The sequence below is a fragment of the Canis lupus genome, chromosome 1 (genome assembly GCF_003254725.2).
Source record: "Canis lupus dingo isolate Sandy chromosome 1, ASM325472v2, whole genome shotgun sequence".
Lineage (NCBI taxonomy): Eukaryota > Metazoa > Chordata > Mammalia > Carnivora > Canidae > Canis > Canis lupus.
In genome coordinates this window covers 91271115-91286753 of record NC_064243.1, presented here as the reverse complement: position 1 = coordinate 91286753, position 15639 = coordinate 91271115, and the positions used below count along the sequence as shown (strand labels likewise).

Here is a 15639-nt window from a genome sequence, read left to right as displayed (position 1 = left end):
TCCTTATCCATGTTCTGATTAAAGATACTACATAGGATAGTACGGTGGCACATCACCTCTTTTCAGCTTGACCTCTACTCACATCCCTGGAGTCATCTCACATCACAAACTCTCCCTCCTCTTGCTTGATAAGATCTCTGGAGAGCTCAGCAAATGCCTATTGAAACTTCACATGTCTAATGCAGAGTGTCTTTTCTTAATCTATGAATCTACATCTGGGACAAAAAAAGAAGAAGAAAGGAAAGAAAACACAGTTAAGTCTAATGTGACTTCTCAGTGACTGCACTTCTTTTTGGCCCCCACAGGGCCTTGCAAATGGAATGACTGACATAGAATAGGTCAGTGTTCAATGAATATTTGTTAATCCAATCATGATTCTTTTATTGAAAAACCAGCAGAAGAACTTGCTCATGGCTCTTGCTGTGGAAAAAAAAAAAAAAAAAAGCCTATTTCTTTACACCTGTCAAGGACATCTGCTTAGGGAAGTCCCACACCCAGCTTAGGTCCATGCTGGAGTATGACTCGACTATTTGCTAATCATGTAAATATTATTGTTGAAGCAAAAACATGATTGAAGCTGGAAGTGTGAACCGAATGCAAGACGTGCCAGCTCTTTAATGTAAGCAATTAATTAGACATCATCTTTACGTCTGGTGATAGGTCCCAGGGTGTTAATCAAATCAAATATCACCAGCTGCTGAGAGAATAGGCTCATTCAGGAGGCGTTCTTTGCACCCAAGGGGAGAGGAAGGTGGTACTGAAATGATTTCCTGAGACTCCAGTAGCTGAGGACCCCTCTAGAGGAATTATGGGAAACTGCGTTGTAGGCAAATGTGTAACATCGGAAAACACTGTCCTGTCTTGAATCAGCGGAAGTGGTAGAAAGGGCTAGACAGCGCTGGGTTCAACTCCTGGTTCTGCTTCCTTCTAGCCTTGGAAAAACCACATGATCTGTCTGAGCCTTAGTTTCTTCAACTTCAAAATGGAGGGGACAACACCTACCTTGTGTAGGGCTTTTATAAGGGTAAGAGACTATGTAGATGGCACTTGGGGCAATGCCCAACCTGTAAGAAGGATCTCCTGAGGTGATCAGGGTGGGTAGTGATGGTGGTTGTTACCAGTTGAATGGGTTCTGATCCCCACTCTGCTGCCTACATGTCTTCTTTGACCTTGGACATACCCTTGACTTTCAGAGCTTGCTCTTCTGTCTCTGAAAAGGCAGGAGTGGGCTAGATGGTGTTCCAGGGCTAAATGCCCATCATTCTATGACAGGATAGAATTGGGACAATTCAGTGGTAGGTGGAATGAGACATGGGAAAACCCCCCTGATATGTGGGAGGGTTTCCTCATCAAAAGGGTGGTGCTTTGTGGGACACTCATTCTCCTTTTTCCAACCCTCCCCCCCCACCCTAGAGTAGGCTGGAGGCCATGTACCCTCCTCTCTAGTCCTCACCACACCTGCCTGGCTGGAGATCGCTCAGCACCCTGACAAGGGTACCTGGAAGGAAAAGTAAATTTGGGAAGGGAGGGGGAAAAGCCTGTATTGAACTAATAGGAGATTTAAAATATCACTTCTTTTTCTTCGTCTTTCTCACTGCCAATTAGTACATGGTTGATGAAGAGGGCTCAAACATACAGTAAGTTAAAACTACCACCATTAGCATGCTATGTATGTCCTTCTAGTCATTTACATATAAAACAAAAATGAGTGAACATTACCACCTTATCTTAGAGTATACTTTTCTGGGTATTTTCCCCCTTCTTTGTCATTGCTGTTTTAACTTTTACTGATTTCTGTTAATAGCAGTACCTTGATTATTTAGCAGAGGCCTCCAAAATAGGATGCTTGCCTCTAGGGCATATAACAAAGCAATCAGGGAACAGGAAGAAAATTTTAGAATTTCTGTTGATATTTTTACTTCTCCTCTTTAAAATTGTGTGTATGTTTATTTCATAATATGTAAAAATATGTGTGAAGGTAGACTGTCCAGAGCTGGATGGGGGTGCAAGGATACTATTAGAGATTTAAAACTCTTAACTTTCTGCCCTTTCTACCAAATGTATAGGCCTTCATTCTCAGGCTGACAGCCTCATGTTTGCTGGTTGGCTACTTATGTCTGTGCTTTTTATCCACAAGAATCACAGGAAAGAATGAAGAGTAAAGGACTTTCCTCTTTGCTTTTTATTCAAGAAAGGATATTTTCCTTGTCATTGGTCAAAATAAGGGAAGTTGGCAAATTGAAAACTTTCAGCTTCTCGGCCTCTGTGGTAAAGGACGTCAAGGACATATGAATTGGGAATTGTTAGGTGTGTAGGTCATCCATAGGTCTTCTACATCCTCACTCCAGGAAAACACACACATGTGCACACACACGTGCACACACAGCTTACACAAGCAATTTCAGGAGGTGGAAGGAGACCTGCTCTATTGGGCCAATGAGAATGAATGGATGCTCTGCTCATCCAAATGCCAGGGAGCATGAGAGAAGCAACAGGAAAAGGACATAGAAAAGAAGACAAGGTGAACATCTATGAATAGGAGTGACAGATAAGGACAGCAGAGTGGCTCTGAGGTTATAAACAGCAGGATATTACAATAATAGTGAAAAATAAATACAATGGCAAGGAGAAGGAAAAAGGAAAAAGCAATACCACAATGGGAAACAGGTAAAGAGTCCTTTGGGTATCTGAAGATTAAGTGAGTGCACCCCCCTCCAAGGACCAGAAGTCAGCTCTCCAGTGTGAGTGGAGGTGGTGATGGTGCTGGTGGAGGAGGCGACCATTGAGGAAAAGTTGGGCCAAGTTCTATTAACCTCTGTAGAAATACAGGGCATGCATTAGGGCTTCAAAGGAGTTCTGAAGAAGGTTTGGTTACTTAGAGATTTGAAGTCTGATAGGGAATAGTCCAGCAGGATAAGCTCAGTTCTGTGGAATGCTGCCACATGGTGTTACATTAGGTATTATAAATAATTTCTAGTAGGGTTTATGATGGCAGCTTGTAGCTAGTTCCCTACACATTCGTAGGAACTGATCACAACGTTTGCATTAGACATGTTGCAGGTAACAAACAAATAGCACGATAATTAGCAGTGTCCCTGAAGCCATCTACAGGGCCTATGACAAACTCTTCCTAGTTGGAAAAATCCTAGACCCTCCAGTGTTTTTGGACATTGTAAATTGCAAAAGCAAAAAGTTTTTAAGAACAACAAGGTGTTTGAGCCACATATATTTTTCTCTAGGAAACTTGGTGGTATCAGGGAAGGACATTACTTTGGAAAATAAGTTTAAAAAAGGAAGGGCACCTGTGTGGCTCAGCAGTTGAGCATCTGTCTTCAGCTCAGGTCATGATCCCTGGGTCCCAGGATTGAGTCCTGCATCAGGTTCCCTATAGGGAGCCTGCTTTTCCTTCCACCTGTGTCTCTGCCTCTCTCTCTCTGTGTCCCTCATGAATAAATAAAATCTTGAAAAAAGAAAAAGGAAATCATGAAGTTGAAGAAGAATTCACTGATTTTTTTTCCAGAGGAAGAAATACCTGATTTCTGAAAACAGCCTATATCCTGAAAAATTTCCTGGAAATGGCATCACTGGTTAATTTGTATAAAGCATTTCAACTGTCAAACAGCAAGTTCTGATGCCTCCAAGTGCCCAAAGAGAAAAGTAATTTAAATGCATTTAATATTTTTACCTGTATCTGACTTGAAGTCCCACCTAGAGTAAACTTTTCTGTGCATACCACCTACTTGATGTCTCTCTCTTATAAGGACACAAGCCTTCATGGATTAGGATCCCACACATATGACCTCATTTAAAGCCACATCTTAAATATAGTCACATTGTGGGTTAGATTTTCAATATATGAAATTTTTTTTGGAGGGGGAGACGCCATTTAGTCCACTACAATTTGTTTGTACTTATCAAACTGTTTCATAGCATCTTATAACCCCAGCAATCCATATGCTCATCATGTGACCCTAATTCTGCAAGAAAGGATAGTTATGGTGTTTATACAGTTTAAGAAGACAAAGAAATGTATGCTCACTTTAGAAAAAGTACCATCTTCTGCAAATCAGCAAGACAAATACCTCAATGGAAAATGGGCTAAGATACAAGATCAAAATTCACAGAAAAGATAAATAGAAAAATCTAACAAGAACATGAAGAGATAGATGCTCAAACTCATTAAAGAATGCAAGTTAAATTAACAATGAGGTATCTCTTTACATATACTAGACTGGCAAAATCAGGATACTGCCAAGTGACAGGGGCAGGGACATGGGAGCATGGGAGCCCTCAGGCGCTGCTGATGGGAGTTTAAACTGGTGTAGAAATCCTGCAGGGGGCTCTGGTCATGATAGCAGATTAAGCCTGTGTATACTTCCTGACTCTGCAAATCCACTCTTGGGTATATATCAAGAAGGTATTCACAGAGTTCATGAGGATCCTAAATGAGTAAGGTGACAAGGCATTTTGTCTTGCCTAGGACAATTACAGTATATATCTGCTGTCCTTGTGGAATTACTGATAGCACACTTTCACTCTTAAAACTGTTCATCCTGGATATAAGGATTGTCCTCACAGAATATTTGTGTGTGTGTCGGGGGTGGTGGTGGTGCAGGGAGGGTATTGGAGGTAGTTTGGGGAGTGGAGAGGCCACATGTGTTGGGTTCATGCTCTTCAGCAGAGAGAAGTAACAGAGTAGATGTACCCTTAGCAAAATATATGAATCTTAAAAACATGGGCTGAATGAAAAAGAAACAGATTGAGGTTTATAACTATAGTTACATACCATTAAGATTCATGCATATAAAACTATATGTTGTATAAGAACACAGGGTAGCAGAACAGATTGCATTAAACACGTTGATATGGTTGCCTTGGGATAGATGAGGAATAGCAGTGAAATCAAAGGGAAGAAAGAAAGAAACTGAGAAGGGTCTTCTTAGACCAATGTTGAGCTATTGAGAAGTATCATTAACTCAGGCCACAGTATCTGAAATCAAAAAGAAAGAGTCCTTATCAGGATAGATAAAATCAAAGAAATTTTTTAAGCATTCAAAAAAAATTAAACTATGCTTTCTTGAGAAATTGGTATTTGTTTGCTTCTTTAGTCTCGTAGGCTCTAAAATGCATTTAGTTCTGCTTAATAAGTATCTTAAATAGGTGCCCCTGGGTGGCTCAGTTAGTTAAGCATCTGACCCTTGATCTCAGCTCAAGTCTTAATCTCAGGGTTGTGAGTTCAAGTCCAGCATTGGGCACCATGCTGGGTGTGGAGCCTGCTTAGAAAAAAAAAAAAGTATCTTAAATAGAAAAAAAAAAAAAAACAACCGTAACAATCATTGAGTGAGGAAGGCAGAATGGAGAGTGTATAGAACTAGGAAAGATAAGGCAAAGTCAGGTATGAGGTTAAGGTCTAAAATTCATACCAAAAGGTCTTATGGATTTTCTACAGATGGGTCTCACTTTTGGTGCTAAACTGCCCGAAGAAGGAGATGCCTTCATATATGTGATCTACAGTATCTGTAATAACAGCCACCACAAAACCATCCCAGGTACTAAGAAGCAGCCTGACTGTTTCCCATTCTGAGAACAGAGAGAAATTTCTCCCTTGGGCTCTCATAAGGAGGGCATTGTGTAATGAAATAGTAACCTAGAAAACTCATCTTTACAGAGAGACTCATTCCAAAGCCATGTTGAATACTTAGATGCTAATTTACTCTAATGGGGTTTGGGCTCCTTGGATTTCTGCAAAATAGGTTTCAGTTCCAGGATACTTCAGGAAATGTTCCCTGAGATTGCAGTAAACCTGTGCAGCCCACAGAGATTTGGCCTCTTCCACTTGGTTACAAACCATCCATAAATTTGTGGTCATTACAGAATCTGCTAATGAAAGAAAAACAAACAAACAAACAAAAAATTCTATTTCCAGATTCCACGAGCACCATTTCCTTTCTGCTCCAAGGAGGGGGCAGGAGACAAGAGAGAATATTCTCTACTCTCTCTTCCTGAAGCACCTCTAGCAGCAATTAAATTTTTATTGACTAAAACACAAACATATTAGTTACTGTAGTAGCTACAGGAAGTAAATCTATTATGTGGAAACAGGTGCCACCATAAGACTGAAGGCAGCAAAAAGCAATGCATAATGGACAGTTTAGTGGCAGGCATCTGCAGAAAGAATCCACTCTGAGAGATGACTTCCAAATGGACATTTAGGATGTGTGGGAGAAGGCTGAGGGGGTAGGAGAGGGGAAGAGGCAATTTGGTGTTTGGTACATTCTGGGTTTGGAGCAAGTATAGTTTATCAGCTTCTTTGGAAGCCTGGTTGAAATAACCCCTGAGCACTATCCAGTTATATTTGATTCTATTTTTATCAAATGGCCTCTGCTTATTAATTCAATATTTAAGAGCCTAAGAAAGGGAGGTATGGAAGGTTGGTGCTGAAATAGCTGTAATTATTACCTTTCCTGTATCCTGTATGTGACTTGGCAACTCATCTCGTCAATAGCTAGAGACTGTTTCTTAACCCCTTGAACGTGGGCTGGCTTGTCACTTGTTGTGGCCACAGACTGTGGGGGAAGTCATGATGTGCTACTTCTAAGCCTAAGCTCTCATGAGGCCATAAATACTTCTCTCTCTCTCTCTCTTTCTCTGTCTGAACATTGTATAACCACCATGGAAACACACCTAGGCCAACTTGCTCAATGATGAGAAACAAGAAACATTTACTCTTACATCTTTGGCAGGTTGCTGGACTATACTAGCCATGTGTTAGATCAGTCAGCCCATGTGGCCCAAACACCAGGTGAGCACAAGTGCCTGAGTGAGCCCAGGAGAGAGCAGCTGAGCCTGTCCCAGATCAGCAGAGCTGCCCTGCTACCCTAGATGTGTGAGCAAAAACACATGCTAATTGTCTGAAGCCTCTGAATTTGGGTGTGGCTGTTACACAGCAATAGCTAACCAATACAGGATGATTCCCTGCAATAGTATTATAATTAATAGCAAATTTCCCCCAACTATTATAAATAAAAGGGTACAAATGAAAAATATTACAAATGAAAAACAATAACCACACCTTGGCATTCTGGTTTGTGTTTTGGGATCTTATAACCCAGTGAGCATGGAAGCCCCTGAGAACCTGAGTAGCTCTGAATAAGTAGACAAAATTTAGTTTCTAGGCTAGCAAAATGGAGGATCAGACCCTAGACAACTGGTTTTTAAAACTCTCCCACCTGGGATTCCCAGCATGACTGTGACAAGATAGCCTTATATCTCTCTTATGAATAAAGTCTCTGAAATTTAAGTCCCCAGTTTCCCCATCTCCTTCTACTTTACACGACGGAAGGTTGTTTACTCTTCCAATATCTTTAATTACTCCTACATTGCATTGCACCTGCTACTGTGAATTCTCTAGCAGTTCCTTTCTTGGGGCAGCGTTTTCCACTCTGCTGGTTTATGTCTCATCACCCATCCTCAGGGAAAGAAAGCAGGTAAGCACACAGAAATACCTGTCACAAGTGAAGCTGGAGAAGACCAACTTTTAATTGGGTTCTACAGTGGTTTCTGTGGCCACTTCTGACCCCTGACATTTTCTTTTCTTTGAGTTTTGTCGTCAGTTTTATTGTGAGCAGCTTGGTTGGGCTTCATGTTTGTGGCAGGAAGGGGAGGCACAGCAAGACCTGCCCCCCTCTCCGGTGAATCACCAGCATCTGTTACACGGTGGCCGAGTCTCATTATTGCTGCTGCTGCTGGGCTGGCAGATCTTTTGAGAGCAGGCATGGAGGGCTCCGGGATTCACTAATGACTCCTGGGGATGTGCCAGAGGAGGGTTACCGTCTTGGGAAGGCCATTGTGAACATGGGCCTGTCCGTGTCCTGCAAGAAATGAAAGAATCCTTTCCTTTCAGCCCTGCAATAGGAGGCAGTACCAGAATTCTTAGGATATCCCTACAGGAAAATAAGTACAAATTAGGATCCAGTTTATAAGATACCTAGGCACTTTGGGGATCTTTTTTAGAAGTCAAACATTTTCTCACGCTCTTTCTCCTTTTGAGATGTTAAAGAATCAGAGCAGTATGGTATAATGATGTTTGAGATGGGGCTGGAGTGCTTGGTTTAGAGGCATACTTGGATTCCTGGCTCGGCCATGTGAACTGTCTGCTTTGTAGCCCATTATTTAGCTTTTCTGACACTTCAGTTCTTTTCTATGAAGTGAGAATGGTATTAACTTTGTCATGATGATTAAGTTATTTAAATGTGTATAATTCCTAGGAAGTTTGGGACATAGATGTAGTGGATAAATGCAGTTCTTTTATTTTTCTCTCTTCTCACCTTTCCTGACTTTTAGTTTTTTGTTTGCTTGTTTTCTTGCTTGTGTACGTATTTTTTTTTACTTTGTAGAATAAAGGATGTGTGTTTTAGAAAACAAGACTTTATACCAAAATCTTGAAACCTGTACTTTTAACCTAATAATCTCACTTATGTAAATGTGTACTCAAACAATGGCCCAGTTTTTAGAAGTACAAAGGTATAATCATAAAGAGATCCTATTGTTGCTTCAAAAATATGTCCTTCCTGGTCATTTTCCTGTTTACCTTATTTTTTAAAAAGGCACTTTCCTCACCTTTTTTTTTTTAAGTCATTTGTGCTATTTGTTACTTATTCTCATTATTGTTTCCATGCAGTCAGTAAATTCCTATCCCTTCCCTAAACCGTTAAAAAATAGATCATAATTAATTCCCCATGGGCTCAACATGAATCACTTCCTTCTAAAAAAGACCGTCAAATAGGATTATTTTTTTAGTCTAGGCAGCCAGTTTCCAGGAGTAGCAAAAATGTGGATTATAACCCATTTTACATGTTTATGCATCTATTGGGAGATATTTCATAATAATAAACTATGCCAGTCCTTGATAATATTTGGAATTAAATGGTTTAAGGGTACACTAAGAAAACACTCCAGAAAGCATTCAAAATGAAGTAAAGGGAATTCATCTTGACTACTCATTTGCTGCTTGCTCATCCCTATGCTGGGGTTTTCCAAGGAATTGCTTTTATAAAAACAAACAAACAACAAAAACCCCTGCCAGTAAGCATTTTAACCCCCCATTTCCTGAAAAGAAAACTGAAGCTCCAGGATTTCAAATGGCTTGCCTACAGACCAAGAATTTGAACAAAGTTTGCTTGACTTTAAAAATCCATGTTCTTCCTTCTATTCCCAGCTGCTTCCAAGGCACATTGGCTATACATTGGACTAATTTGGAAAACTTAAAAAAAAAGAAAAAAATCAGAAAACTCACACTATCTAATTTCAAGACTTATGATAAGGCTTCAGGAATCAAGACTGTGTTCATTGGTGAAACAATAGATGCATAGATCAGTGGAACAGAATAGAGAACCCAGAGATAGACCCAGACAAATATAGGCAACTGATCTTTGACAAAGGAGCAAGGGCAATGCAACAGAGAAAGCTTTTCAATAAATGGTGCTGGAACAATTGGAAGTCTGTACATAAAACAAAATTTAAAAAGTGAACCTAGTCCCAGACCTTACACTTTTACAAAAATGAGCTCAAAATGCATGATAAACCTAAATGTAATATACAAAACTTTAAAACTGTTAGACTAAAACACAGAAGAAAAGCTACGTGACCTTGAGTTTGATGATGCGTTTGTAAATATATGATGCAAAGCATGATTTCTTAAAGAAAAACTGAGAAATCAGACTTCATTAAAATAAAAACTTCTGTTGTCTGAAAAACACTATAAAGAGAACCAAAGGACAAGCTACCAACTGGGAAAATATTTCCAAACACATATCCAATAAAGGTCTTATATCCAAAATCTACAAACAACTCTTAAAACTTAACAAGAAAACAATCAAATTTTTTAAAGGGCTAGAGATCTGAACAGCTGCTTGACCAAAGAAAGTATACAGATGGAAAACTGACAAGTAAAAAGATACTCAACATTATTTGTCATTAGAGAATTACAAATTAAAACAATAATGAGACAACATGACACATCTATTACAATGGCTAAAATGTAAAAACTGGCACCAGTAGCAGATAAGGATCTAGAGCAACAAAGTAATCTCATTCATTGCTGGTAGGAATGCAAAATAGTACAGACACTGGAGGATAGTTTGGCACTTTCTTACAAAGATAGGTGTAGTCTTACTACATCATTCAGTGATTGAACTACATATTCACTGATTTGAAAATTTAAGTTACTGTTTTGAAAATTTATATTCATACAAAAAAATCTGCATAGAAATGTTTATAGCAACTATATTTATGATTTCCCAAACTAGAATCAACCAAGAGGTCAATGGATAAACAAACCTTGGTAAACATCTATACAATGGAAGATTCTCAATGAACTATCAAGCCACAAAAAGACATGAATGAGTCTTAAATGTAAGTTGCTAAGTAAAAGAAGCCAATATGAAAAGGCTATGCATTATATGATTCAAAATATATGACATTCTGGAAAAGGCAAAAGTATAGACCAGAGTGACTTCCTTCAGAAGAGTACAGTAAGAAAAAAAGGGACAAAAAACTAACTTTGTTCGGGGGAAACCTGACACACACTGTCTCAGCCAAATGATTAGAGTCAATATCATTAGTGACAACTCATGTTGACCTGTGTACCCTTTATCTAATGTGATGAGAATGGCTTCATCTTATAGTCTTCTTCCCAAAAGCATGTAACCCCAGTCTGATCATGAGAAAAACATCAGACAAATCCCAGTTGAGGGACACTACAAAATATCTAGCCAGTACTCCTTAAAACTATCAAGGTCATCAAAAAACAAGGAAAGTCTGTGAAACTCTTGCAGCCCAGAAGAGCCTCAGAAGACATGACAACTACATGTAATGTGGTGTCCTAGATGGGATCCTGGAATACAGAAAGAAAACTAGGGAAAAACTGAGGAAACATGAAAAAATTACGGATCTTAGTTAATGTAACTATATTAGTTCATTAAGGGCACCTGGGTGGTTCTTGATTTCAGCTCAGGTCATGATCTCTGGGTCATAGGATGGAGGTCAGAGTCAGGCTCTGCACTCAGTGGGGAGTCTGCTTGAGTTTCTCCCTCTCCCTTTGGAATGTGTGCATATTCTCTATCAAATAAGTAAATCTAAAAAAAAAATAATTAGCTCATTGATGGTAACAAATGTACCATACTAATATAAAATGTTAATAATAGGGGGAAATGGGTATGTCTGTCTATGAGGTATATGGAAAATGTATGTAGTCTCTTTGTAATTTTTTCCATAACCCTAAAGCTCTTCCAAAATCAAACATTTACTTTAAAAAAATCTGTAATGCCTAGTACTACACTGAGATTCTGATTTCCTCTGGTTTGTGGCCCCAGTCTTGAGACTTTATTGCTGCCCAGGTGATTCCAGTATGTCTCCAGCAAAGTACTCTAAAGGAAGGGATGGGTTTCCCCTTCGCTTTCTTGTCTAATGGTAATAAATGCTTTGGCCTTGTCCTTGGTTAAATAGCAATGTGACTTAATCATTGTGGTGGTTTGAATACAGCGGTTCTTTAAATGTACAGCCAGCGCTATGGAACTTGGAAAGTGATATTTTTCATTAAATGAAAAATCTCCTCCAAAAAGTGTTAAGTACCGTAAACAGTTGAGGAAAATAGTGAAGGGCAGACTATACCAAACACATCATCTGTTGAAATCTGTGCACAGCAGGAATGCCTTTAACTTCCTTCTGCTCTGCTGTGCCATGTGTCCATGGAGGTAAATCATCTCCAAAGTTTTAGGTGCGATGGGTTTGGCTTTAATTAAGTGGTAGGCTCATTCTCCAGGGTTTGGTTGTGAGATAAAAGCATCACGTGCTGGGGAGTGCATCTTAAAGGCTCAGGACTGTGAACTGAAGCCAGCTGTCTGTTTTTCTCTTACAGGAAACCTGGCAGCAGGGGTTCCTAGGGGTCTCATCTGGTGCCAGAGATGATAAGCTCCCCCAGTCAGGGAGGAAGGAATCCTCTTGACCCCAGCACCCAGACAAACCTCTGTGAAGAGACTGAGCCTGAGACGCATCCTGTCCTCACACACAGACAATCCTGGTGCTTTTGGAAATGGCGAGACTATATTTTCTAGACTTGCACTGTTTGCTGAAAACCCCGAGAGGCCAGGAAATAATTGCTTCATGTACATGAAGGTATGAGAAAGATTTATTTTCCCCATCATTTCTCTGCCTCAGAAATAGTAGTAGAAATTTCTGCTTTTTTTAAAAACCTGTAAAAATATTAACCGCCAGAAAATATGTATTGATTCTTACACTATGCTAGGCACTGAGGGGGACATTTATAAAGTTAACAATTAATAGTGGCCTTTTATTCTTTCATCTAAGTAATGCCTGAGTGCACATCGAGTAACAGACATCTACTGGGTACTAGAGATTTAAAAAAAACAAAACAAGAAACAAAGATTGGCTTCCTTTCTCAAGTAGACTATAGTTCAAAAACTTATTTCTAGAATGGTGGTTCCAACCAGAGATGACTTGGTCCCCAGGGGGATATTTGACCCTACCTGGAGAAACATTTGGTTAGCGCTTCTGAGATGGGTGGGAGATGCTTCTGGCATTTAATGAGGGAGACCAGGGATGCACCTTCCAAAGCACAGGACTGTCTCCAACAACACAGAATTATGGGCCCCAGAATGTCACTAGTGTCAAGGTTGAGAAACCCTGCAAAGCCCAATGGGCCCTTCCTTAAATCAAGAGCACACATTCTCCAGGTGCGAATTAACAAAGCAAACTTTGAAGCCACCTCCTGCCCCCCCCTTTACCAGATGGGTAACAGGGGAGGGTCCCTGGCTGTAGAGAGAGGAAAGGTTACCACCTTGCCATTCAAGCAGGATATGGTGGCACTGTTCAGAGGACAGTCAGCAATTTCAGCTCCCAGCCTCGTAAGTTTGACAGTTCAGGACAGGGGCCACATCCAGTTAAATCAGGCTGCTCCACAGATGATCTTAGCCTTCTCCTTTTTATTAAGAACAGCCGCAGTCAGCCCTGGACATGCAGAAGTCTTTCTAAATACAGCTGAATCTTTCAACACCACAGATTTGATCTGCATGGGTTCCCTTATATGGGGGAGTTTTTTTGGCAAATGCAGTACTGTGAATGCATTTTTCTCTGCCTTACGATTTTCTTAAGAACATGTTCTTTTCTTTAGCTTTATTGTAAGAGTATGATATATAAGATATATAACATTTAAAATATGTGTCAATTGACTCTATGTTATCAGTAAGGCCTCTGTTTACTAGTAAAGTTTTAGGAAAGTCAAAAGTTGTTTAAGGATTTTTGATTGCGTGGAGGGTCCATGCTCCCAACTTCTGAGTTGTCAAGGGCCAACTGTGATACTACTAAAAGTCTTGTGACACTCTTAAAACTTAAACGTAGCATTTGCTCATCCGTTGAAACTACCATAAAACTTTTGTCTTGCCTTATTGTGTGTAAGTATTAACCACCAGTTTAAATTTTACAAGTGGCCTTGCAACCATGCTGCTCAATATAACCACGAGCCACATGTGGCTGTTTAAACTTAAATTGCTTGAGATTAGATACGATTTAAAATTCATTCCTCCACCACACCAGTCACCTTGAAAATGCTCACCAGCCACCTGTGTCTCCTGGCTACTGGACTGGACAATATGGACAAAGAACATTGCTGTCATCACAGAAAGTTCTATTGGACCACACTGCCTTACAAGCCATTTCTAGGGATCCTTGCCAGCCGGCACAGTTCTTGGTAAAACAGGCTTGTGTTGTAGCAGCTGAGGCACCAGGGCAAATGCTTTACATTATTTCTTCATCATCATCTGTTAGAAAGACAGATGTGTTTTGCTGGGGTGGTGGTGGAGGGGACCACCTTTTGTCAGACCTGCAATTTTGTGAGGTTTATGTGATGGATGTTGGGTAATGTATCCAATCATTGAAACTTATTTTCCAGAAGGTTTAACAATGTAAAATTTAAGTAGATAACCTCTATAAGGCATTTCTGATCTAAGTCAAGTGTGTATTGTTAAATATTAATTCCATTAAGGTGTATCAGCAGGGAATTAAGATATGTGACCCAAATATATTTCTTTCTAGTAATTTAGTGTAATAGAGAACTAGCACTCAGTGAATCTTAACCAGGAAGAAGTCGGGATGAAGGGAGGAGGGAGGATCAGAAAGCCCTGGGAGCTCCTACAAAATACATAGGTTTCCCCCCACATAGGGTTTGTCAGGATGGTGGGGTGGGTGGGTGACTGGCTGGGTAGGGAAGATCTTGCACATGTATATTTTGAAAGTGTTTCCCTTGTCATGCCACTGTACCCAATCCAGGTGAGTATTGTTTAGAGACATTAAAGAAAAATAATCAATGTGCCTCTTTTCTGTTGTATGATGGGCAGAAGTAGCTTTAAAAAGACACCTGGGATCCACCTTTATCTATTATTCTTTGGTGGGCCCAATTCTGTCTCACCATCGCCTCTTTCAAAAGACTCACTGGTTGTTCCCGGCTACCCCTCCCCAAGGTCATTTAGAATTATCAACTGGGTTTAGAACAGCTGCCATAGGCCATTCTTTCCAGTATCAGTATCTGTTTCCAGCAAACTTGTGCAAGCTGTATATCACCATCTCTGCTTGGGTGCATTTTCTTATCATTGCCTGAAGTGTTGATATTGTGTGCTGCTCATCAAAGAGGCGTCATATGCCCCGGGGGAGGAGGGGTGGCCAGAGAGGACACTGGGTTTAAGAAATTGAGGAGTAACTTTTGCTCAGGTTGAAGGGTATATACTTCCATAGGAAGGTGGGCCGTGGGTGTGTGAGCAGGGCTGAAAATATTCTCTAAAAGGACCTCATCAAGCCCTTGCACACCTGTTTAGGTTGAGAGTTCAGAGTTTGGTCCTAGAGTTTGGCTCATTTTTGTTAAGAGTAGAAGGCTGTTACTAACTAGAGAGAAGCCTAACAGTCCATCAGATTGAGGGCTAGCTCTGCTGATAGAAAACTTAAACACCCTTATCCCAACCCTTATTTAAACTGGAATTTCACACCATGTTTTCAAGATATATTCAATCCAAATGGACCTATGTGTGTTTTTCACTTTTGTTTTCTCTGTTAATGCATTTTAAAATACCTCTACTCCATTCCACATTTTCTTTATCCTTGGTTTCAGAGTTTCCTTTGGCAGAAACCCAGTTTTCCCTATGTTATGTAAAATGCTGATCACTTGGGATTTTAAAAGCATAAGGTGGGACTCATATCATTGGGAAACTATCCAGAATATAAAGTCCTTTCAGTGGCATGTTGCACAACATATGACATAAGCAAAAATATTCTAGCATTCCCAGCAAATGTCCAACCCTAGCTTCCTACGTCTCTTTGGGACAGCAGAATCTGTTGATTGCAAAGGTAAAAAATAAGGTATGAAACCAAGGAGACTGCAACAGACTGTAAATCAGTAGGTTTGGTTCCATCTCTGAAAAGTCTTTTTGAATGTTTCTCCATTGGGTCTCCCAGGGCTTGGAATGTCAAGAGTGTGAAATGCCCTAAGATTCTGGAGACCTGTCTTGTCATGGTTTGTTTTTTCTTGAATACCCAACTAAAAGGGGGAGGAGAATCTTAAAACCATGTATAATT

General features: G+C 40.1%; 1 long non-coding RNA gene across 2 annotated transcripts in view; it reads left to right on the top strand.

Moving 5' to 3' along the window:
- LOC125752275 (uncharacterized) overlaps positions 1-15639 on the top strand; it is a 132792-nt gene that overhangs the window by 69101 nt on the left and 48052 nt on the right. For both annotated transcript variants that reach the window (XR_007401375.1, XR_007401374.1), the window contains one exon: positions 11918-12174. This is a non-coding gene — a long non-coding RNA (uncharacterized LOC125752275). The remainder of the gene's footprint in view (positions 1-11917; positions 12175-15639) is intronic.